The sequence below is a fragment of the Elgaria multicarinata genome, chromosome 2 (assembly GCF_023053635.1).
Source record: "Elgaria multicarinata webbii isolate HBS135686 ecotype San Diego chromosome 2, rElgMul1.1.pri, whole genome shotgun sequence".
In the NCBI taxonomy this organism is placed as follows: Eukaryota; Metazoa; Chordata; class Lepidosauria; order Squamata; family Anguidae; genus Elgaria; species Elgaria multicarinata.
The window spans coordinates 116485791-116509326 of NC_086172.1; the positions used below are offsets into that span (position 1 = coordinate 116485791).

Consider the following 23536-nt stretch of genomic DNA (forward strand, 5'->3'; position numbering starts at 1 on the left):
GAATATATGTGCTGATTCACTTTCTCCATAGACTAAATTAATTCATCTGATCCTTTGTGAGTTGCTGGATCAAGCTACAATCTGTAAATTTGAGCAGAGTGCACTTTACTGAACAGTGGAAAGGAAATTGGGGAAAACGGCACTTTAGAAACTGCACGTTTCTCCTATCTAAACCAGATAAAATATATCAGAGTAACATGCATAACTCTGTTGGGAGGGGAAAAAAAAACATATTTTCAACTGTTCCAATAATTCCTTTCTTTTTCTGGTCCACAAAGAATATATATTCACAGCCTGATTGAAATATACACATTTACCACAGTCTCCCACTCTGTATTACTATGTTGCTCAGAGTCTTTGATTATTTCTTGGCATTAACTCCAATGGGTGACCTTTATTTTCCAGGTACAGTTATTATTACTGGTCTTCACCATGCATTACCCTACGGGATATCACCCAGCCATATGTCTACATTGCACACAAGGCTGCCTCATGCTGCTTACACAATTTCCCCAAATCTGTGGTCTTTCAAAAAAAGAAGAATAAAAAATAGACAATTCATTTATACTAGACCGTTTTTGTTTATATATATATATATATATATATATATATATATATATATATATATGACAGACTTTAAATGCTATTTTAGAAGTCATCCCACAAAATGTACAATTTTAGTGGAGAGATGACTTTTGATACATACATTTGCCAGACATATGTACATGTCTTCCTTTCAACAAAATATTTCAGAATCATAATTTCCAGACACTGATTCAGAAGAGACTGCTATGCTTATCAGTAATTACGTAGATAGTTAAATATGGAACTGAGTGTCACCAGCATATTGATAATGCAGCAGTCCAACATTGCAAATATTCCTAGTGGTTTCAATGATTAAACAAAACCCCATAGAAGCCCAAATTAGCTTCCACAATACTGAACAGCATCTCCTAGGATGACTACCCTTTGGATGTCTCTAGCCACTGAGATATTCAAATTTTTCAGTTCATATGCAAAAATCAAAATTGGTTTGCAGTACACAGTGTAAAATGTCAATGACAGAATCAACAGAGAAGAATTACTACTTTTAATTTCCCCAAAACGTAATCCACTAGAGCCAGTGAAGCTGTTGCTGTCCTTATGGGCCAGAAGTCAGATTGAAATATCTCAAAGAGGAATGTCAGGACTGTTATTGCAGAAAGCTATGTTTTGTTGGTAAAGAGTGGAGTATTGTCTTTTCATCCTAGTTGGAAAATCAATTTGGAATTTCTCAGATCCATCTTCCCACCATAACCAGCTTTAACCTGGAATTGGCCCAAAACAGATGTTGGCAGGAGCCACAAGACTATTTTGTTTGTATCCGTATCTCTTCCTCTAGTGGCTCATTCTCATTAAATTTGGAAATGCATGTCCTACTTGGTTAATTCTTCAGTGGGAAAAGAGGGGATGTATTATTTTCTTAAATAATATGATGGAAAGATATTCAGCTGTACTTGGATGAGGACAATATGTTTCAGCAGCTCTGATAATGTCTACTAGGGCTCTCTCTGTTGATTATGATGTTCCTCAACCATCCTGGCAGAGCTCTGAACTTTGACTTTTCTAATCTGATCAAAATATTACAATTCCTATCAGTGTAGTCCTCTGTTCCTTTATGATGACTAAAAGTTTAGACTTAACAAATGGAAGAATGACTTTGAAATTACTCATAGCTCTGATTAGAATTCAGCAAGTTCCATTCCAGGCTAAACACAACTCATCTTCACTTGACTGCAGCTGCCAGAACCAACTTCAAAGCTCCTAGGGGAAAAATAAACAGTTTCCCAAAACACTGTGTTCTGCGATAATATCACAATTGGCACCCAATATCAGAACATGGAAAGCTCTCAAGAAACCCAGTCACATCTAAGGCTCATGTACATGAGCCTGTCTTACTGCTATTTCAACTTCACTGAAGTGTTCAAAATCTTCCATTTGAAAATCAGTTTAATATCAGTTCCCCAGAAATAAATCACCATCAGGAATAATATTTTCCAGGGTTGTTTTCCTTCTCTTTGTAACAGACTTCTAAAAACAAATGACATGGATGAAATAGAAATTGCACTCACATTGCAGTTATGTACATTTTATTGGAAGAGAAAATGTCAGGGAACTTGAAATGAAAACAGCAACTGATTACCTGTGCAGGATTTCTCATTGGACAGCTCCCCAAATTCACAAAACGGAGTCCATTTCTTTTTTAGTTTGGTTTTGCTTTGTTTGCTCTGTATCTTTCCTCATCCACACATTGTATAGGGAGATTTATTTCTTCTTTCTTGCTCTCTTTTTCTCGCTTTCTCTTTTGCCCCCACTTGGACCTAATTGGGGGGAGAAAGCTACAGTGATTTTTTTTAAAATTTAAAATACTCTTCCTAAAAAAATTATCGTGATGAATACAAAACATGTAACCTTTTCTAAACAGAAGTGGTCATAATATAGAGCCAACCCACTGTCTGTCTAACAGTTTCATTAGTGAATTATCAGGTTAAATCACTGTAAATTAGAGTTAAAAATCTTCTTCCACTACTTACAGGTGGGGAAAAACCCTCTCCTCTTGTTGAAGCCAATTTATTTCTTCAGAGATAAATTAAATACCACCACACAGCACTGATAATTAAAAATACCAAACCTTTTTTTTTAAAAAAGTAAAGACTTAAAGATTCGTCAAACATATATTATGGATAATGGAAAAGAGCAACTATGTCAGAAGAGTTCAGGATGATATTTTTCAATCTCTCAATATTGTTTTTATTAAATCTCAAATGAATTTCATATCTTTTATTACTTTTACCAGCCATCACTATATTTCATTTTCAGCAAGGGGGCTACATATCTGAGAAATGCACACAGCCAAGGACATTTTCAGGCAAGATCAGATACTTCTATACTGCGGTAAGCAATTGAAAACCACTACCCAGATGATATGTCCTTGTCTTTCATTTTCAAGAATGACAAGATGATAGCAGAGGATGCTGTGATATTTGGATCAAAACACAGTGCTCCCAAATCTTTTCCTGAGTAATAGCCACTTTAATGAATGACTAAGAACCACTATGGCGATCTTTCCCATCAACCTAGAGAACCATATGTTTCTGGAAGACAAAATGGCATTCATGGACCAGTTCAGACCAGTTCAGACTAAAGAACAACCATAAGGTATGATGCCAGCAGTCAACATGGAAGCTCACACAAGATGAAGGCTGAATTGTATGACAATCAAATAATTTGAATTTCTGCACATAGTGGTGCTCACGTGCAAAGCCTGCCTCACATGATGCATTATGAGCCTGATGGAGGCTTTACACCATGCCTCCACCAAAGGTGCAGAACCTTAACCTTCATAAGAGTCTGAATTAGGTAAATATTTTATATAGTGTCATGCTGAAAAATGCAATTAAACTGTTTTTAATGTCACACTGATTTTTATTATGTGTTTTATTGTTGTACACTGCCTTGGGAGTGCTCCTGCCCTGAAGGTGGCCAAGAAATACTTTAAATAAAATGAAATGAAATGAAATAAACCTACATATAACAAAAGCATTTTATGGAAGGGCAGGCGACATGTGGCCCTCCAGTTATTTTGGCTTAAAATTCCCATTATCTATCACCATTAGCTATGCTGGCTAAGCCTGATGGGAGTTGTAAGTCAAAACATTTGGTGGGTCACAAGTTGCCCACCTCTGTTTTAGACTGTTGAAAGAAAAATCTTTTTCCCCGTTATCATTCTGAGGCTAGAGATGCATATAATGAATAGAAGCATATGAAGTCAGCAATTAAAAAGACATTCAAAACGGCAGCAAACACCAGCATAAAACAAAATTTACAACTGCAACTACAACCCAGTCAGATAAAACATAATTGTGGAAGGCCTCACACAGCTTCCAGACACTGGTTCATGAGTTTAAAGTCTCCCTAGGATGTGCAGATAGAAACAAGAAATAAAGCTGGATATCAGCCCCAACCTCCTAATGACTTCCCAGAGCAATTCCTGGTAGATGTTAAAAAGCATGGGTGACAGATGGAACCTTGTGGCACCCAACCAGCTAATGGCCATGGGCAGTAACAAAAGGTGCCCAGCACCACCTTCTGAGACGGCTCCTCCAGGAATGACCAGAACCACTTTAAAACCATGCCTCCAAGCTCAATCCAGATAAACGATCCAGAAGGATACCATGGTTGATGGTACTAAAAGCCACTGAGAGGTCCAGAAGAACCAACAGGGTTACATTCCTCCCCATCCATTGCCTGGCACATGCCATCAACCAGGACAACTAAGGCTGTTTCCATCCCATAGCCAGACCTGAAACCTGATTGGAACGGATCTAAATAATCAGTATCATCCATCACTGCTTGAAGTTATGAGGCCACCACACACTGCAGCACCTTGCCCAAGAGTGGCAAATTTGATACAGGGCAGTAGTTATCTGAAAGCATAGGATCTAAATTTGGTTTCTTCAATAAGGGCTATCACTGCTTCTTTCTTAGAATAGTAGAGTTGGAAGGGGGCTATAAGGCCATTGAGACTAACCTTAAAGCACATTGAGTCCAACCTTAAAGCAACCTCAAAGCAGGAATCAACCTTAAAGCATACCTGATGGCTATCCAGCTGCCTCTTCAATGCCTCTCAGGTGGGAGAGCCCACAACCTCACTAGGTAATTGGTTTTATTGTCATACTGCTCTAACAGTCAGGAAGTTTTTCCTGACGTCTAGCCAGAATCTGGCTTCCGGTAACTTGAGCCCATTCATCTGTGACCTGCATTCTGGAATGATCAAGAAGAGATCCTAGTCCTCTGTATGACAACCTTTCAAATATTTGAAAAGTGCTATCATGTCTCCCCTCATCCTTCTATTCTCCAGGCTAAACATGCCCAGTTCTTTCAGTCTGACCTCACAGGCCCTTGATCATCCACATTGCCCTCCTCTGAACCCTCTCCAGCTTGTCTGCATCCTTCTTGAAATGTGGTGCTCAGAACTGGATGCAATAGTCAACATGAGGCCTAACCACTGCTGAATAGAGGGGGACCAATACCTTGCATAAAAATAAATAAATATTGCATAGGTTGACCATATGAAAAGGAGGACAGGGCTCCTGTATCTTTAACAGTTGCATAGAAAAGGGAATTTCAGCAGGTGTCATTTGTATATATAGAGAACCTGGTGAAATTCCTTCTTCATCACAACAGTTAAAGGTGCAGGAGCTATACTAGAGTGACCAGATTTAAAAGAGGGCAGGGCACCTGCAGCTTTACCTGGTGTGATAAAGAGGAAATTTCACCAGGTTCTCCATATATACAATTGACAACTGCTGAAATTCCCTTTTCAATACAACTGTTAAAGATACAGGAGCCCTGTCCTCCTTTTCATATGGTCACCCTAACCTTGCAGAATTTGGAAGCTACTGTAGATTTCCATTAATGCAGCGCAAAATAGCATTTGCTTTTTTTGCAGCCACATCACACTGTTGGCTCATATTCAGCCTGTTATCTACAACAATTCCAAGATCCTTCTCACTTGTAGTATTGCTGAGCCAAGTATCCCCATCTTGTAACTGCACATTTGGTTTCTTTTTCCTAGGAGTAGAATTTGGCATTTATCTCTATTAAATTTCATTATGTTGTTTTCAAAGCCTCCCTGTCCCTCAAGGAGGCATTAACTACCTCAGGGATGCAGTTACCCAACCCAACTTTGGTAGATTTCTCAAGCCAGGATGGACAAGAATCTAAAGAGCAAGTTGTAAGTCTCAGTTCTCCATGCAGATTGTTCACATCTTCAGGTTCCACAAGCCAAAAGGTATCCATAGAATGACTAGATGGGTCACTAGCCACATCCATCTCTGTCCAAACAATGACATTCATATAAACATGAATATGAGTGACTTTTATCAGCAAAATGTCTAGCAAATTGCTCACAGCAGGCCTTTGAGGGTTTGAGTTGTTGTGTTCTAAAGCCTACATCCAGGAGGCTTTAATCACCCAGAAGAGCTCTACTGGATGCTGCTGAGCAGATGCAGTGATAGCAGAGAAGTAAGATTTCTTTGCTGCCATTACCACAACAGAATAAGATCACAAATGGAGTCTTACCTGTGTTCGATTGTATTTATTACAGAATTTATGCCATTTGCACTCTAATCCTCAACACAGTATTTCATTGCCTTCAGCTCCTCGGAATCCCAAGGAACTGACATTGTTCTACAATTATGTCAAGGATGTTTGGGAGTTACCCTAATGATAGCCTGCATCATCTCCTCATTTCATGCAGTGACAAGGATCTCAGCAGTACCACTGGCTGAGCTTCAGGGAACATTCCCAAGAGATTCCCAAAATCCATCTGGATTAATCGGACTCTGGGACAGACAATCAAATTTGTTCCCCCATGCTTACAAGAGGCTGTAAGTAGAGGGGAGGGGCAAAATTATTTATGATAGATGTTTGTTGGCTTGTTTCTCTCCTCTCACTACTTCTTAGGACTGTTGATCCTAGTTTAGTGTTACCACCTTTTTGGTATAGAAGCCTTTTAAAAAGAAACAAAATAATGACCTGTAATCCATCAGCAGCACATTCAGGCTTTAAAAATAAAATAAAATAAAAAACACCTCACCCTCCATTATGCTTCAATCAAGAGCATTTGCCCCCTACCCAATCTTTTCGGCTTGTTTTCTGGTCCTTGCATTTTAGATTCTGATTGGGCTGCATTTCTTGTCAGGTTGACAAAAGGATGTCATCCATCACCAGGTTCTATTTTCTGCTTTATAAATTTTGATGTCTCAGAATGATTTTTGCCGAGGCTCATCCTTTTTCCGGCTCTACCACAGAGATTATTACCATGTTTCAGAAAACATAATCACCCAGCCTTTCCCCTCTCACATTTAGTACGAACACCAGCAAACTGCTGATTGGATAACTACAGGTAACTACAGGTAATCTTCTCATTTTAAATGTACTTTTTAACAGAATGAGGATTGAACTGAATATGACCCAAAATACACATGGTATTGCATGGAGAGAGTCTTTCTTTTTTCCCTTTTCCCCCCTTTTTAACAAATAACCAGGAATGTGTGTGTCAGAGATGTAGAAATTTCTTTTGACCACTTTCAAATTATCCAACTGAGAGCCTCAAATTCCACAATTAGCATAACATATTATATTTAATGCTTTATTTATCTTTAGAGCCCATCCTATTTTGCAGGATCAAGGCAGATTTATAGTGATTTCACTAAAAGCAGAAGATTAAATGTACCACCCAAAGGATAGAAGACTTGGAGCAACACACAATAATAATCAAGATTGGCTGGATCAGACCAAGTGTCCATCTAGTCCAGCACTCTGTTCACACAGTGGCTAACTAGCTGTTGACCGGGAACTCACAAGCAGGACATGAGTCCAATAGCACCCTTCTACCCATGATCCCCAGCAACTGGTGGACATAGGCATACTGCCTCTGATACTAAAGGTAGCACATATCCATCAGGGCTAGCAGCCATTGATAGCCTTCTCCAGGAATTTGTCTAACCCCCTTTTAAAGCCATCCAAATTGGTGGCCATCACTATGCCTTACGGTAGCAAATTCCATAGTTTGTCTATGTACTGTGTGAAGAAGTACTTCCTCTTATCTGTCCTGAATCTCCCAAAATGGGCTTCATGGGATGACCCTGGGTTCTAGTATTATCAGAGAAGGGGGGAAAATGCCTGCCTATCCACATTCTCCATACCATATATCATTTTGTACACCTCTATTATATTTCCCCTTACTTTCTTTTTTCCTAAGCTAAACAATCCCAGTTATATTTTGGTAGCCCCTTTGCCATAGTTTGTTATTGCATTGATAGCAAATGTCTACTCCCTTCTTTCCTTGCATTTAGTGCTCTCCTGACTTCCTTTAATGTTTATTAGGCAAAACAAAGTAATTTTCAGAATTTGTAAACTTAGCTAGAAAACCCGATTGATCTGTTGTTAAAGCAATGAAGGTAGTGTTTTAGGAATTAGATGGTACAGACCACAATTAGGCACAAGTCTAAAATCACCAGAAACAGACTCCCAGTTTTGATGACCCCTGATTTGGTCCTTCAGAAAAATGGTCTTATTTGATTCAGACCAATTTGGAGTCTGTCCACTTTGATTTGGTACCAAACCTAAGTCAAGTTCCAAAAATCTGTGGTTTTGTGTTTTCCATTGTCTATCACAGGAAATCCCCACCACCACCACCAAATGGCTGTAACAGGGGTTTTTTCTGTTCTCAAAAGTGGATGAAATTTGCAATTCTGGAGCGAGTTTGGTTTTGCTGCCTTTGAAGGGAAGCCCTCTTTGACTTAAGAAGCAATAGAACTGAACCAAAGTGACCTGATTCTTCTTGGGCTTTGGGTTTCATCTGAGACTAATTCACATTCCTAGTAGAAGCTGCTTTATGCAGGACAGACATGTCCCATTTTTATTAAAAGGCCTAGGGAACATAAGTGGTTGGCAGAATTGGGCTTCTGTTGAGAACCGCACATTGATTAAAGGACCAATGCATACTGTAGCTACCTTTATTTTTTAGGCTTGTTCAGAACAAAGGACAGTGGGCCTCCTTTCAATATTTCAAGAGTTCAGACTAAGGAAATGGGACTACTGGACAGTTTCTCTGCCCTAAGTTCTAAGAGCCTTAGAGGTAAATCGTCCTTGGGCTAAGATGTACCTCTCACTACAACTGGCTGTCTCGCCCATGATTACACACCTCCTATCTTTATTTATGATGGGACAGGTGTATGTCCTGGTCACCAGAGCAACAAATTCATTATCTCCCACCCTCCTGGGACTAGCAGGTGGCACAACCTGTGCTGTCACTGATTGATTAAGCAATGGGGTGTAACAGATTTGGTATAAGAATTGTGGAGAATTAAATGTGTAGGTATCTGAAACTCCCCCACCCTGACACACACACACACACACTTCTGTTGGTCTCATGTCCTCCTATGGCTATCATGTCTCATACTGCCATGATCACACAGCTACAGTGGACTGGGCTGGAGGCAGGACCTATCCTTTAATGAGGAGAACTGGAAGTTAGACATGGCAAGGGAAAGTAGCACCAAGCTGGCGAAGTGTGGGACAAGAGGGAGCTCACTCAGACTGCAGTACCCAAAGGCCGACCAAAACATTATAAATAATAAATATTTTAAGTAACTGAAATAACACAAAATAGACTTGGAAGGGAATTATAGAATGGCATTGTGTGTCTGTTTTTATCACCATCATGATTCCTTTTCTTAGCTGCCAAATAGCTCTTGTCAATAACAATATGTTAGATGAACCAAACTTAGCTTATATATTTCTCTGAACATAAGGCAGGTGCCTATTTATTGCTGGCTCAACCAGATGTTGTTATGCTGCCTATGTATCGTGAGGAAATTATTTCATTTGGCCCTAATTCAGAGATCCCTGTTCCTGACAGTATATTGTGTGCATGCTGCTGTATCTATTGAATGTATATGGGGGAAGGAATTTCCCCTACCATGCTTATATTACATGTGACACTTGCTCAGGGTGATCTATATTACTACTGAAATTATTGGATTCCTTTTGGGCAATGCAAATGCAGGCATGGGGGTGCAGCAGAGGACAAAGAATAAAGTTGCCTTATGCCCATACTAGGGTCCCAGTCCTCTTCTCCCCCCCCCCCCAAATTAGTTTTGAGTAAGGAAAAAGTCATAGCTGCTCAGCTATTTTTTTAAAGCAGCTTCCCCAGCCTGGAACCCTCAACAGGTTTGGTACAAGTCCCAGCATTCCTGACCATTGGGCATGCTGGCAGAGACTGTTCCGAGCTGAACTCCAAAACATCTGGAGGGACTCTGGTTGTAGAAAACTACATTAAAGTAACCTGTAGTTTGACCTTCAGTATCATAATAAACAACTATATGAATCTTCATTCGAGTTTTGTACGTCAAAATCAGTATCCCCTTATTCAAAACAATGCAGTTGAGTATTTACGAGTTTTAGAAAGGAAACCGCAACACAAATGTGTTTAAAATACTCTGCTTTCATTTTTATTTAAGTCTGAAAATGTCAAGAGAAGACCTTGAAACCTTGCTGTGAATCCTCCTGGTGCCAATAAGACATTGGCCTATTCACTTGATCACCTATAGAAAAGAAAAAGGAGGTCTGAGGAATCTCCTATCCCCAAAGGGATGAATGAATGGCACTGTGGGCTAATTTATACCTACAGCCCTTTTGCAACAGAGGAGGGATAATTGTGATAGTTCCAAGCTTCCATGATCTGTGCTCACGGGGCACATGCCACCAATGTTTCCCGGAAGTAAAGGAGAGCCATTGCAGGAGAACATATGCCCTGAGATAGGGGTTCTGAATGTGTATCGGCAGAAGTGGGCAGAGCTAGGCAGGTGGGTAATGGGGGCATGGATTTTTTTTTAACAAAGCCTGAGAAATGCGCGCAAGTACAAACATGTAGCAACACAAGGGGGGAGGTGCAGTGTTGAAAATGCACTATTGCGCAGAGATATAGTTTTTTTTAAAAAAAAACACTGTGATGGAACACGTCAATGCTCATGCACACGCCCCTCACACTGGGTTGGCTGTTTGCTGAGCCAGGAGCTTGCACTGAACAGCAACAGCTTCGCGAAGGGGGGCATACCAGCTGTGGACTTCGGGATTGTAGCGAGAGAGTCCAAAAAAGCATGACAAAAGCAGTCAGCGATATTCCTGAAAAAGTGAGGGGTCGACCCGAGATCATAGCGGGATCAGCTGTGCATCATGTGGCCTGGTAGGGATGACTTCGATATTATCCTGGAATAAACGGCTGGTGAAGACATGGCCGGTGATTGTTGACATTACCTGAATTTGGCAACTCATGTATAATCAAGGAACAGTGCATGCATAAATCCTTGCATTTAGGTTTTCTTGTTTATTTGTTATGCATGAATCAAAGTTATAAGACTGTTCCATAATGGACAGACCACCATTCCTGAAAATAACAGCAACCATCTATCAGGTTGACTACTGAAAGGCACTTTTACTCTTATTTTTGTAAGGGCTTTGATATTCTCTGTCCTCAGTAGGCCCGTTACTATTCAGGTAGACTATGATTTTAATATCTGTGGAAGCTAAGGATGGGTGAGAAACTGGGCCAAAATACATCCACACCAACATCCAGAAAGCAGTCATACTTAAAACAGGCTCAATAGTCAGGAAATTCCTGAATCAGTAAAAGACAGCATGACCTGGCAAAGCCCATCATGTCCATCTAGAAAAACTGCCATAAGCGAAAAAAAGAGACAACAACAACAACAGAATTTGCCCCTCTCCCCCCAAAAAAGTAAAGTTTTCGATATTCAGGACAAAGAAAACATGTGTGATTTTTTTAAAAAATGTGTCGGCAAACCAAAACAGACAGATTTATCCATCCAGACGTAAGACTTTGAGTACTTTCCTCTTAAGTGTCTGGCTTTGGACTCCTGTATATTCAACCATTTTAGTGCTTAATTATGATTGCTACCTCTTTTTTTTCTGACTGGCACGTCATCTTTAACAACTACATATCAGGCAGATGCATCTCCATAGCTGTTGCATTTGGCCAGTGCAGATGGGTGAGGATCGTCTTTCTTTCTTTCTCAACATTGTTCATATTGAGAAGAGAAAGAACTGGTGATTTTTAAAAATTTGCATATGAGAGAAAGTGAAACTGACAGACTTGCCCATCACTACCTAATCACCCGGAGAGCTTTTAATGTCTAGAATGTGAAGCAGAGAGAGGGAGAGATTTACTTCAACAAGGACAGTGTATTTGCTATGAAGAACTAGATAGAAAAATGGAAGGACATAGGAATCCCTTTTCCCCAATGAGATCAGTTTTGGTGCCATGTTCATTCATTTAGCACTTGGCCTTCTAGGTGCAGGTGTTTTACGTTTTAGATGTTCAGTTTATACTTGGCTATAGAGTATCAATGCTACATTCTTCCTCAATATTATTATTAGGTAAAAGACATTAAAAAAGAAAAGAAATATGCATTACATCACCCCTGAGTAAACTAGGTTTACTTTAGAAATTAAGAGTAATTTAAAATAAATACAACAATTAAATAAATTAGATCTAGTAATTGTTGGCATGGCTATGAAGCAATGGGTATGTATCTTTCCATCTAATGCAGCCATATTCAAGGTTTTTTCAAGACTATTTGGCAAAATTAAAAAAAATCATTTTCATGAAAATCTTATTAACTCTCAACTAATCCTTCTACATGAATGTGGAAAAAATCCTTTTTTATATCTTACAAAGTCCTAGTTAGGTACTAACTTGCTGCTGATGCTAATTCAAAGATTTATCACTGTTGGAGATTATTTAGGCTGCAATCCTATGCCTACTCACCTGAGAGTTAGTCCCACTGAATACTTCTGATAATGTATTGCATTGATAATGTACCCTTTAGGTTCAGAAATCTTGGGATCTTGCAATCACAAGCAAATTAACAGAGGCCTTAGCTAGACCTAAGGTTTATCCCAGGATCATCCCAGGGTCATCCCTGTTCATGTAAATGATACACAGGGGATCCCGGGAGCAGGCAGGGATGACCCTGGGACGACCCCGGGATAAACCTTAGGTCTAGCTAAGGCCTGAGTGACACTGGCTGGCAAGAATGATGAAAAAGAGAAACTATTTTCTTGAAATTTAGCTCTATTCTATTATCAGAAGTATTCAGTGGGACTAACTCTCAGGTGAGTAGGCATAGGATTGCAGCCTATTTATTCTATAGACTGATACGAATGAGTACTTCATATCCAAAGCAGTGATTTATACAGGGGCTTTTATCTATTATTCGTTATCAGATTTATTGCATCATATCTGATTTATACTTGTTCAGGTTTAAAAGTGATATTGTTGGATAAGGAGGAAGATTATCAAAGAGTAAGTAGTTCATATTTTTTGCTTTTGCTTCTAAGTTCCATTTGCCCTCTTTTGACTATGACTTTCCTTATGTTGTATGTTGTTAATGAAAGTTTAGAAGAGAAAAGAACATTTTGAGATAAAAATGGCAGAGTTTCAATGTTGGCTGTTTCAATTAAGGAAAAGGTTCACATAGACACAGAGGAATTTTTATCATCTCTTTTTGTCCTTGAGTCTCCACTGAGGTGAATTATTCTTTCAGCATTTGGAAAGTCACATAATCAGGACGTTTGCATGATGCAGATGAACAGAGGATTAGACATTAGCGTCTCTAGGAAAATGAACTCGAGGAAAAGATCAGCATACAATGCATCGATTCCCCAGGCAGTCAGCAGAAAATGAACATATATTGACCAATGACTGGAATAATAGCTTTGTTGACAAGCTCACAGGAGACATTCAATCTCTAAACCAAGTGGGCAGAGCAGTGGAGTCAGGGGGAAAATGAGCCACCCATTTTCTCCCCTTCACCATGGCCATCATCCTTTGAAAATATGTATGAGCTAAAAAAAACGTAGTACTAATTCCTGCTGGATCTTCTGTCCACCTTGCTTCCCCTCCCCACCCACCCATATATATCTTCTTTCATTAACAGATCGAAAGAGATGGGAAGAATTGCCCCAGCAAGATATCCCAATATCTCATTGCAAGCCTTTGACAGTTATTCCCTTTTAGCATGCCTGACCTCAGATATGCTGAGTGTTGCGCAATGCCATGAGTGTATAAAATAGCAGCATTGCCTTCCAAGATATAAGCAGCAACCCAGAATTTGAAAGGATCTTGGGGAAAAGGCAGTATTCACAAACTCCTGTTTGCCTCTGATGTGCAAAGGTGAATTTGCAGGGGATGGTAAAGGTGGGATCCGAGGACTTAAGCCTCACTCTGGCCACCTTTTCTTCTCTGCAATCACCTCTCCTAGCTACTATTCCCACAGCTGGGGTTCTGAGACATGTTTACCAGTTAAGTAGGAAAAGTGGCTGGGGAGAAGGCATTTGTTGACCAGTGCTCTAGTTGATGGACCAGGACAGGAGGCAAATAGGTACAGAGACTGGTGGTCTGGGGATTCTGGAACTGGTCATCTGAAAGTCTGCTCTCATGATGAAAACTAAAACTAAATTAGAATATCATGTGTATGAATATTTAAGCAAACATATTAGTGTGTATCTATGTGATGTCCAAATCTTGTAGGATTTGCTGGAGTCATACAGAAGCAGGGAGTAAGAGCATATTGAAAAGACAAGCTGCTGCTGGCCCAGGGCCTCCTCCGGAACAGAGGCTCTTGGCCTGGAAGCTAGATTTTTGGCCTGGAAAGCTGCTTCTATTCTCTTGGTAGGAATGGTCTCAGAAATTTCTTTCTAGGTTTCCTGCATCATCCCAATGAGCGAATTCAGTCTGATCTCCACACACCCCTCTTTCCTCTCTCACACAAAGCCCAGCATGGAATACGATGGCTTACAGCAGAGATGGCAAGGCCCCCTCCCCTGTTTCCAACACTTCTCTTATAGAGATTACACACTGTCTCTGTATTCCTTTGCATTGCTCTCTCTCTCTCTCTCTCTCTCTCTCTCTCTCTCTCTCACACACACACACACACACACACACACACCTTCACCCCAGGATTTAAAGTGTTTCTCTTCTACTCTCTGAAATAATTAAATAAACAAACCATCAAAATAAATGGTTACTTTTTAAGGCAGTTTTCATAAGAAAATAAGAAGAAGGATCCATCTAGCCCAGCACTCTCTTCATACAGTGGCCAACCAACTGCCCACGTAAAATCAACAAGTAAGACATGAGTGCAACAGCATCCTCCCACCCATGTTCCCCAGAATTGGGTGTATATAGGCATACTGCTTCTGAAACTGGAGGTAGCACATAGCCATCAGGACTAGTAACCATTGATAGCCTTCTCCAGGGGTTTATCCAAACCCCTTTTAAAGCCATCACTACATTTTGTGGTAGTGAATTCCATAGTTTGACCATGTGCTGTGTGAAGCAGTACTTCCTTTTATTTGTCCTGAACCTCCACCCAATCAGCATTCCCTCTCTCGGCTCTCCTGAACTCTGTGGTGTATAGCTGCTGCAGTAGCAGAAGAACTCTTCCAAGTAATAAGTCAAAGCAAAAATAAAGCAGCAGCTGCCCAGCAGTTAGCCTGAGCCAAACCACCCCAATCCAACTAACCGAGGGCACCAGCATCCTACCTTATTGGCCAGAATGCAGAAGTATGTAAATGTACATAATACCATCACAGTGACTATTCACAAATCATGCTTGATGATAACACAAATCATCCCAGCATTGGTAAGCTAAAAAAAACACACCTTTGTAAATAGGAATCATAACAACTTACATACATGTGAGCTTTAAATATGAATCATTACAACTTGCATACATTTCCCTCTAACATTACTGCTTACAAATCTTCTTCCTCCACCCCCACCCACCCACCACCATGTGCATACACCTGCCAGATTGGAATAACTCCTCATGTATGTGATGAAGGGACTCTAGTCCATGGAAGCTTATGCTGTGCTACATCTGTTAGCCTTTAAGATGTCACAAGACTCTTTGTTGTTTTTGTTACAACAGACTGAATACAACCTGAAGCATCTTCTTTAAAACAGCAAAATAAATAAATAAAGATTGTACAAAATATGACAATCCTAAAAGAACAGCTTCCATTTTGAACTCTACCGATACATGCACAGAAACATTAATGAAAACAAAAAGACAGTGAAAATTGTAAAGAAAGGGATTCATGTTAGAACTTTTGGTGCAAAAACAAACCAGAGATGTATGACTGGAGACTCTTATGCCAAGCACATTAAAAGCCTTGAAATAAATGCAAAGATGGAATCGTGCCATTTTCCATTACTCCAACTAGTACTTTTATTTACTTGAATAACTCCCACGGCAAGTCATTCTGCATCACCCTTAGCTTTACTAATCAGAGTTCTTACAGATGGATATGATAAACGTGCACATTGTGTGGGTGTTGTTAAACGTTGTGGGTTCCCCCCCCCCTTGTCGCCAATTACATGACAAACTGTGAAGATGGAATGTGTTTGTGATGTGTTTGTATCAGGCTGAGCAGAATAGGAGGGGGAGAGCAGATTTTCACACATGCTTTTGACAGTAGTGAAAACCACCTCCTCCTTTCAACTCTTTGCTTTGGGGGCTACCGTGAAAGTGATTAAAGTGTTTGGCTATTCAGGAACTGTTTCTATGAACAGGCTTTGTTTGCACTCACATTTCTAACAGGCTAGGATTACCAAGAATCATGGCTCTCACTCTAAATCACTTGTGTTTCAGTGATGTCATAACTTAGCCATGCTGGCTATGTGGTACAATTATATTTATCATGTGCATTATCTGATCCTGGAAGTAGAAATACTGAATGGTAGGGATTTATTTATTTTAAAATGTAAGTATATTAGATTTCTTAATGACTGGAACCACTCTAGAAGACTTGAAGTCTTAACAGGGGATATGTCCATATAAAAGCAGGGAGTACATCAAGGGGACAATATCAGCTAACATATATGAAATTACCAATTGCATGGGGGTTTGAGAGGGGATATTTTAGAACCCATGAAAGCATTATATTTACCTAGAAAATATACAAACATTTCAAGTAGCACCTCCAGTTTGTTCATGTTTCCTTTTAACATCATAGAGAACTATGATCACTATTCAATTATTGTCCCTTCATGTGGAGAGTGAATCTGTGGATGCAGAAATGTGACTGTGTCCACTGGTATCATTTTATACTGGCCTGGCCTCCCAATGCCTTCTTGTCTATGTACATTCTTAAAGGTCTCCCCATGTTTGCTGTACGTGTCTAGGCTATAAAGCTCAACTAAAAACTTTTCTTTTTCCTAAAGCTTTTAAAACTTGATGTTGTGCGGACTTTATACTGTTAGTTTTACCCTACCCTGTGCCTGTTTGCATTCTCTTCCCCTCCTTATTGTTTTACTATGATTTTATTAGATTGTAAGCCTATGTGGCAGGGTCTTGCTATTTACTGTTTTACTCTGTACAGCACCATGTACATTGATGGTGCTATATAAATAAATTAATAATAATAATAATAATAATAGGCTCCTGTGAAGAACTAGTAAGCTCTGAAGCAAAAGATGTGTGCAAATCTTGTATACTTGTATAACTACTTTTTATGGTATATTATTTGGTTTGTGAATTAATTAATACACTTAGTTTAAATGGTTGGCAGTTAACATTTAACTGAGATCTAAAAGGCACATTGTATATACGGCCTACAGTTGGCAGACTGCCAAGAAGCAGGAGAACTATTAGCAAGGGATACTCGGTGTGGGGAAATCCAGCCCTCTTGGGGCTCGACGGATTCTCCAGAGTCCCCAGCTCAGTTGCATTCATGAGCCGAGCCATGGGCTCCTTGCCAGAACTCATGGATCACTGCCACTGTGGCAACTCTCCCATTGTTCCTGCCAGTGTCCGGAAGGAAGAGCAGGAATGAGGCCATCAGGTGTAGCAACAATGTGGGCAGAGGCAGTGAATATGTTCCTGTTTCTCTCTCCAAATGTATACTGTGCACATGAAGAAGGAATCTCAATCATCCCCCCACTATGAAGGATGTGTGTGTTGGCGGGGACAGCATTGCCTTTGGCCCTAGATGAAGTGTGTAGTGCACAGGTGATGTCATGATGGCACAATTGACATTCCCTGCTTGGATGCCAGCTGGTGTGGGAATGGAGTGTGATGGGGCTATTTAAATTTGGCTTCCACTCTTGCTGGCCTCTGTTTTCTTTTCTTTTGCTGCTGAGCTGGGCACTGAAACTATAGCAGCAGTGTTGATGGGTGGTCTTAGAAGACCTGGAGCTTTTGACTCACCTAGCACCTGGTGAGACGCCATGGAAATGGTAGCACTAGGCACAGCAGACCATAAGGAAATATAGACTGCAGCCAAGTAGGCCGAGGGGTTATGACTAAACATGGAGAATCAGTGAGGCTCAAGCTCATCAACATTCTCCAAGTTCCACCTCTAAATTCAGGCTGCCTCATTCCTTTTTCAAAAGCAAACTTGTTGATTGAATGGGAAAGAACACATTTTGCAAAGTGCACAGCCAAATGCATAGTTTTCTCCCATTGACTAAAGTGTCGACATTCATTCCCCCTCCCCTCAAATGTGCATTTTAAAATTTCACATCTTTTTAATGGCTCCATTTTTTGTGAATTGCAAATTCAGGAATATGTAAACTCCCCTCCAAAAAACACCCACACCGACCCACACACACACACACACACACACACACACACACAACACAATATGCTTGTGTTCAGGGTTGTGAATGGGGTAAGTTCTGATGTTTAACAAACCAAAATGAAATTCTCATACATCCCTACAATTTAAAAATACATATATTGATAGGAACAGTGGCCATAATCCAGAAAATTATGAAATAACCTGTGAATAATCATGGTGCTCTTTCTTTCTTTCTTTCTTTCTTTCTTTCTTTCTTTCTTTCTTTCTTTCTTTCTTTCTTTTATTCATGCTGGTGCCCTATACTTTATGGCAAGCCAACTCAGAGAAATTTCAAAAGAAGCTTTTAATACTGTTGGGACTACTGGATGCACTGGGACTACTTGCTTTTCATATTTAAAAACAAGACCGAACGTACAGGTCTTTGGGTGCATATACAGGAATTTTCTAGATTGTGGCTAGTGTTTCTAATTCTATGTACTGTTACAGACCAAATTGATTCTTATAAAACTTAGGCACTGTTAGGTGAGCAGAGTTATAGCTCTTGACTTTAAACAGAACAATTTATGATGTCAAAACAACAGTATTACTTTTGGAGTACAAAACCTGGTAGCTTCCTGGCATTCTGCGGAATAAACACATATGAGGCAAACAAGTTCATATCTAGATCTTAGATAAATGTTATGTTTTTCAGATTGACTCCCAAAGCACAAGTTGCAATCTTTTCAAAGAATTTTGGGTTGCTTTTTAGTACGAAATTAGCACAATTCCTTCCTAAAAACATCGGTTTCAGCTTGACATGCTTCTAGCATAAAGAAATATCAATATTTCACTCAGCTTCTGGCAAAATACAAGCAAGGGAATAAAGCACACCAATGGATTATGTGCTCCCATATCTATTCTCCTTCTTAGCTTTCTTCAGATGGTGTGTGCACTCACTTTTTTGATTACATATATCAACTCAGTTGCTGTGATGATGTTTTAGGAAACAGGTGTGCACTAGACTATTAAATCAACTCTCTGGGGAAAAAAAGATTGGGAATGAGATTGTTAGAAAGAGTTATCCTATGCTGGCTCCCAAGAGATCTTGTACAGTCTGTTGCTGAATCTCAACACTGTACGTCAGTAGCAGGAAAAGAGAGAGGAGGGTGAAGAGCAATTTCTCCAGGTCAAGGGAGAAAGGGCGAGGGAGTAAGACAGTGAAACTGAATGACAGGATGACAGACTCTGCATTTTGTCATGAAAAAAAATGAGATGTTACTGCCAAAAAGCCCACTGTGTCATGGCTGGTTATGTGATTACATTCTGTAGTTAGTGCCAACATAGCAATTCCAAACACTTTGAGACTCTTCCAAATCTGTACTGTGCAGGGTAAATTGCTGACATCTACTATGACTGGGAAAAAGTTAGAATGATTTAAACACACACACACACACAAACACAAACTTACATTTGCTAGTTGAAATGTTAACTGAAAAGCCTTTCCACTACACAGAAGTTATTTATGAGAAAATGTGGCATCTTCCACATGAAGGCTAAGTCTATTGAAACCAATAGACTTAGCCTACCTTAGCAAACAAGCCTACCGTTTGGTTGAATTGATGGCAATGGGCACAATCTAGCAAAATTTAGTCACAATTAAAGTGCTCTATGCATTATGGAGAATAGGAGACTGGGGCATTAGCTAGACCTAAGGTTTATCCTGGGATCATCCCGGGGTCATCCCTGTTCAGGTAAATGACACACAGGGGATCCCGGGAGCAGGCAGGGACGACCCTGGGATGATCCTGGGATAAACCTTAGGTCTAGCTAAGGCCTGTGTGCAGAGGGTTCCTTTTTTGCGCGCTATATTTCTCCCTTACCCACCCGTTTTTGGAATGGCCAGTATAGCATGATGAGGTTACACAGATTCCTAAACTGCACTGAAGTCAGTGAGACAGGAAAATCTGTCACAAAATGACTTTGCAAAAATGCATCATGTATAATAACCATGTGTGAGGCACAGTAGCACTGGAATAAATCCCCCATGTAGATGAGCCATGGGGTATGTCTACACCAGCCCTATATCCCGTGATCGTCCCAGGATCGTTCCTGTTCATCATGACACACAGGGGATCCTGCGAGCAGGCAGGGATGATCCCTCCATTTTCCTGGGATAACCCTTAGATGTAGAAAGCGCATCGGTGTCAAACAAGGTTCTACAACAATTTCTAAATTTAACCACCCACATTTAATCATTCAGTGCTTGTTATGTTTATTTCTATTTTACTTAACACTATATTTTAGTAGTAAATTACAGACCACTGATAGGCATGGCATAGAGAGATATAAATTCCCATTTGCAATACAGATATTTTAGTGCATTTGTAATGAATTAAATTCATATTGTTGTTAGACACTCCACTTCCTTTCTCATCTACTTGGAGCTGTGCAGCACTGAGTGGGGATGATGCAGGCTGGTCCTCCCATACACTGAAGTATAGCTTGAATAAGGGGGCAGGTTTACCCGACCCCTGTGTTAAATGGAGTGGCTCGCCCTTATTGGCAGGCTAGGTGCCTGAAGAAAGGGTCTCGTAGATTCCCACACTTTCACATGCAGATCCAGGGAGGGATGAAGTTCCCTGATTTAAATAAAGAGGCCCTAGTGCCACACAGAAGCTCTGGTGTCTGTGTCTTTATTCCTTCTCCACTCACAAACACTTCTCAGCCATCTCCTAAGTACAAGATGTCCAAAACCAACCCTTAAGAAGTTCTCCAAAATGTCTTCACCCCTGAATTCCTTTTCTGTGATTGAGAACGTTAAAAAAAAAGTGGGTGAAATCTTCAGAACAACACAACGAAATGACGACACATTATTTCTACTAGAAGCATAACTTTGATAGCATAGTTTTGAAAATAGAGTTCAAAGAATTCTCTAATTGTCAATAGAGAAAAAGGAACACCTCTAACTAATTCCTTTCGACATAGTTTTTTATATATGAACTTGATGTTCAAGGGTGTGGTGCTTTGAAGGGCCACTGATAACGTGCGCACACACACACACACACACAGAGAGAAAGAGAGAGAGAGAGAGAGTAAAACTTCTTTCTAATTCTGACCCACAATAATTTCAAACTGGAAATGAAGCTGTAAATAGTTAAAACTAATTTTAAATGCAAAATATTCAAGTTCTATCCAGTTGCACAACTTTTCAGCTTTTTCTTCCCCCAAAGACTTGATATAAATATTTTTAATGCAACACAAGACAGGTGTTACAATCTAGGCAGGATCTACACTACTGCTTTATAACAGTTTATAATGGTTTTCATAACTGTTCAGGCTCAGGACATATTACATATACTGTTTTCAAACCATTTTCAAAGTGTTATATCCTGCTTGGTGTAGATCTGGACTTCGCTATGTCAGAAAAGAAAGAAAATTTCCTATTTATTTTCTTTGATTCACACCCCACAGCACAGAAAGGAACTGATTTTTCCCTTTTTTTGGAGGATGGAAACTCTGCAGCATTCTTTCTGCCTAGGCAAGAGCCCTGCTTAGCTTTGAATGGAATGGAGCCTCCAAGATCAGTGTACGCTATTGTTTCGGCTCTTTGCCAATAGTGTTACGCGGTGAGTTTTTGTGTGTGTATGTGCATACGTGTGTGTGTTGGGGGCGGGATCATGGGAAACACCAAGTAACCAACTTGCTCTAACAAAGTCTAGGACTGGACTTTATGCCTCTATGGCCAGATGAATCCTTCCAGGCACTGCCCCTTTATTGAGGAGTGGAAGGCCTTAAAAAGGCACCCCATTGGTTGCAGCCTAACACTCCTCTTCAGACAATTCCCCCCAAGCTCATTGCTTGTGCTGTTGGGCCAACATGGGGGAGTGGGTCCCTCCCTGGTGGTTCTGCTGTGTAATCCACAGAACTTTATTCAGAAAATAAATATATCTCCACACCTGAAGGGAGTGAGAATGCTAGGAGCTTTCCTCTAAGTTTAATTTTGCTAACTGAGCTAGGCAGTTGCCCTTTCAACTAAAAGGGAGAGTTTCCTGTGCAACCCAAGAGTCACTTTTGCTCAGGGAGGAACTTTTTGGAGAAGTCTTTGGGGAGTAGGTAGTCTGGCAGAATGGCTCTCACCTGGTCACTGGACCCTGTGGTGGACTCTGGGATATGCCAACTCTGAAGTCCCCTCCCACTTTAACAGAGGCTGAGTTCCCAGGGACTGGGGGAGGATGGACTCGGAGTTGTTAGCATTCTCTCCAATAAGCTCCTGGGAATATTCCTCCTTGACTCCTGAAGAGTTTTGGAGGATCTCTTTCTCCACTTCTTGTCTTAGCTGGTAAATGTACAGTTCTCCTCCTCCTCCTCCTCCTCCTCCTCCAGATTCTGAGTCTGCTTGACCGCCTAAAATCCTTTTCCCTATACTAGAGAGAACAAGCCTGATCCTGATAGAAGCTGGACATGATGCTAGGGTCTGTGTTGACCTCCAGCACCTGTCCTTCTAATGTTGGTCTGATAGATCTAGATGGTCCTTATTCACCCAAGTCACTATCAAGTCCCAGGCTGCTGGTCAGACTGGGGTTCCTCACATGCCCATTCAAACATATGTGTTAAACATAAAAGTGATGCACACAAGTGAAATAGTATCACCCCTCCATGTGAATGTCTATTTAATTAAGTTTCAACTTGCCCCCATGATAAATGTGAAATGATTTAATTATAATCAAAATGATCTAAATTGAATAGCTTGTGTTTCAAAGAGTCACTCGTGTAGTGCTAAGAAGCTCATTAAATTCAATTTGCAGGAATGTACTGCTGTCATGTTTCTTTCCTGAACCACAGTATTATATTAACATTCTTTGATTATTTCCCTGTAGAGTAGCATTAATATGGCACACTATGTAAAAGAAAAGCTCACAAGAGACACTGAGTTCCATTTACCTTTCCCTATACTTTTAGACACTTTTTCTAAAAGAGAAATATTCATGCAAGAAAGTGTTGTGACATGTCCTTTGTGTCAAGAAAAATGAGATGCAATTATGTGCTATAGTTACTGTTGAAAAGTTCATTTTTTCATAAGTTACTGCACATTTGTTTCTAAGATAGTGCACAGAACAAATAAAGTTGGTCCTAGTTTATTTATATGACTTGATGGAAATGCCATGGTTACAAAATTACAAAACAAAGATAACATACCTAGAGATAGGAAGTTTAATTGCATTGGTTAGGTGATCAATTAATCAACTAAGGGTGCAATCCAATGCATGTGTAGTCAGAAAAAAGGCCTCCAACGTCAGAACACTATTCTTTTTGTCTAAACAAGCACAGTGTTTAGTGTTAA

At 40.1% G+C, this 23536-nt stretch overlaps 1 protein-coding gene across 3 annotated transcripts in view; it reads right to left on the bottom strand.

The window, feature by feature from the left end:
• Positions 1 to 23536, bottom strand: part of LRRC4C (leucine rich repeat containing 4C) — an 858040-nt gene that overhangs the window by 353879 nt on the left and 480625 nt on the right. For all 3 annotated transcript variants that reach the window (XM_063117430.1, XM_063117429.1, XM_063117428.1), the window contains one exon: positions 2183 to 2360. The gene's annotated coding sequence lies outside the window, so the exon portion shown is untranslated. The remainder of the gene's footprint in view (positions 1 to 2182; positions 2361 to 23536) is intronic.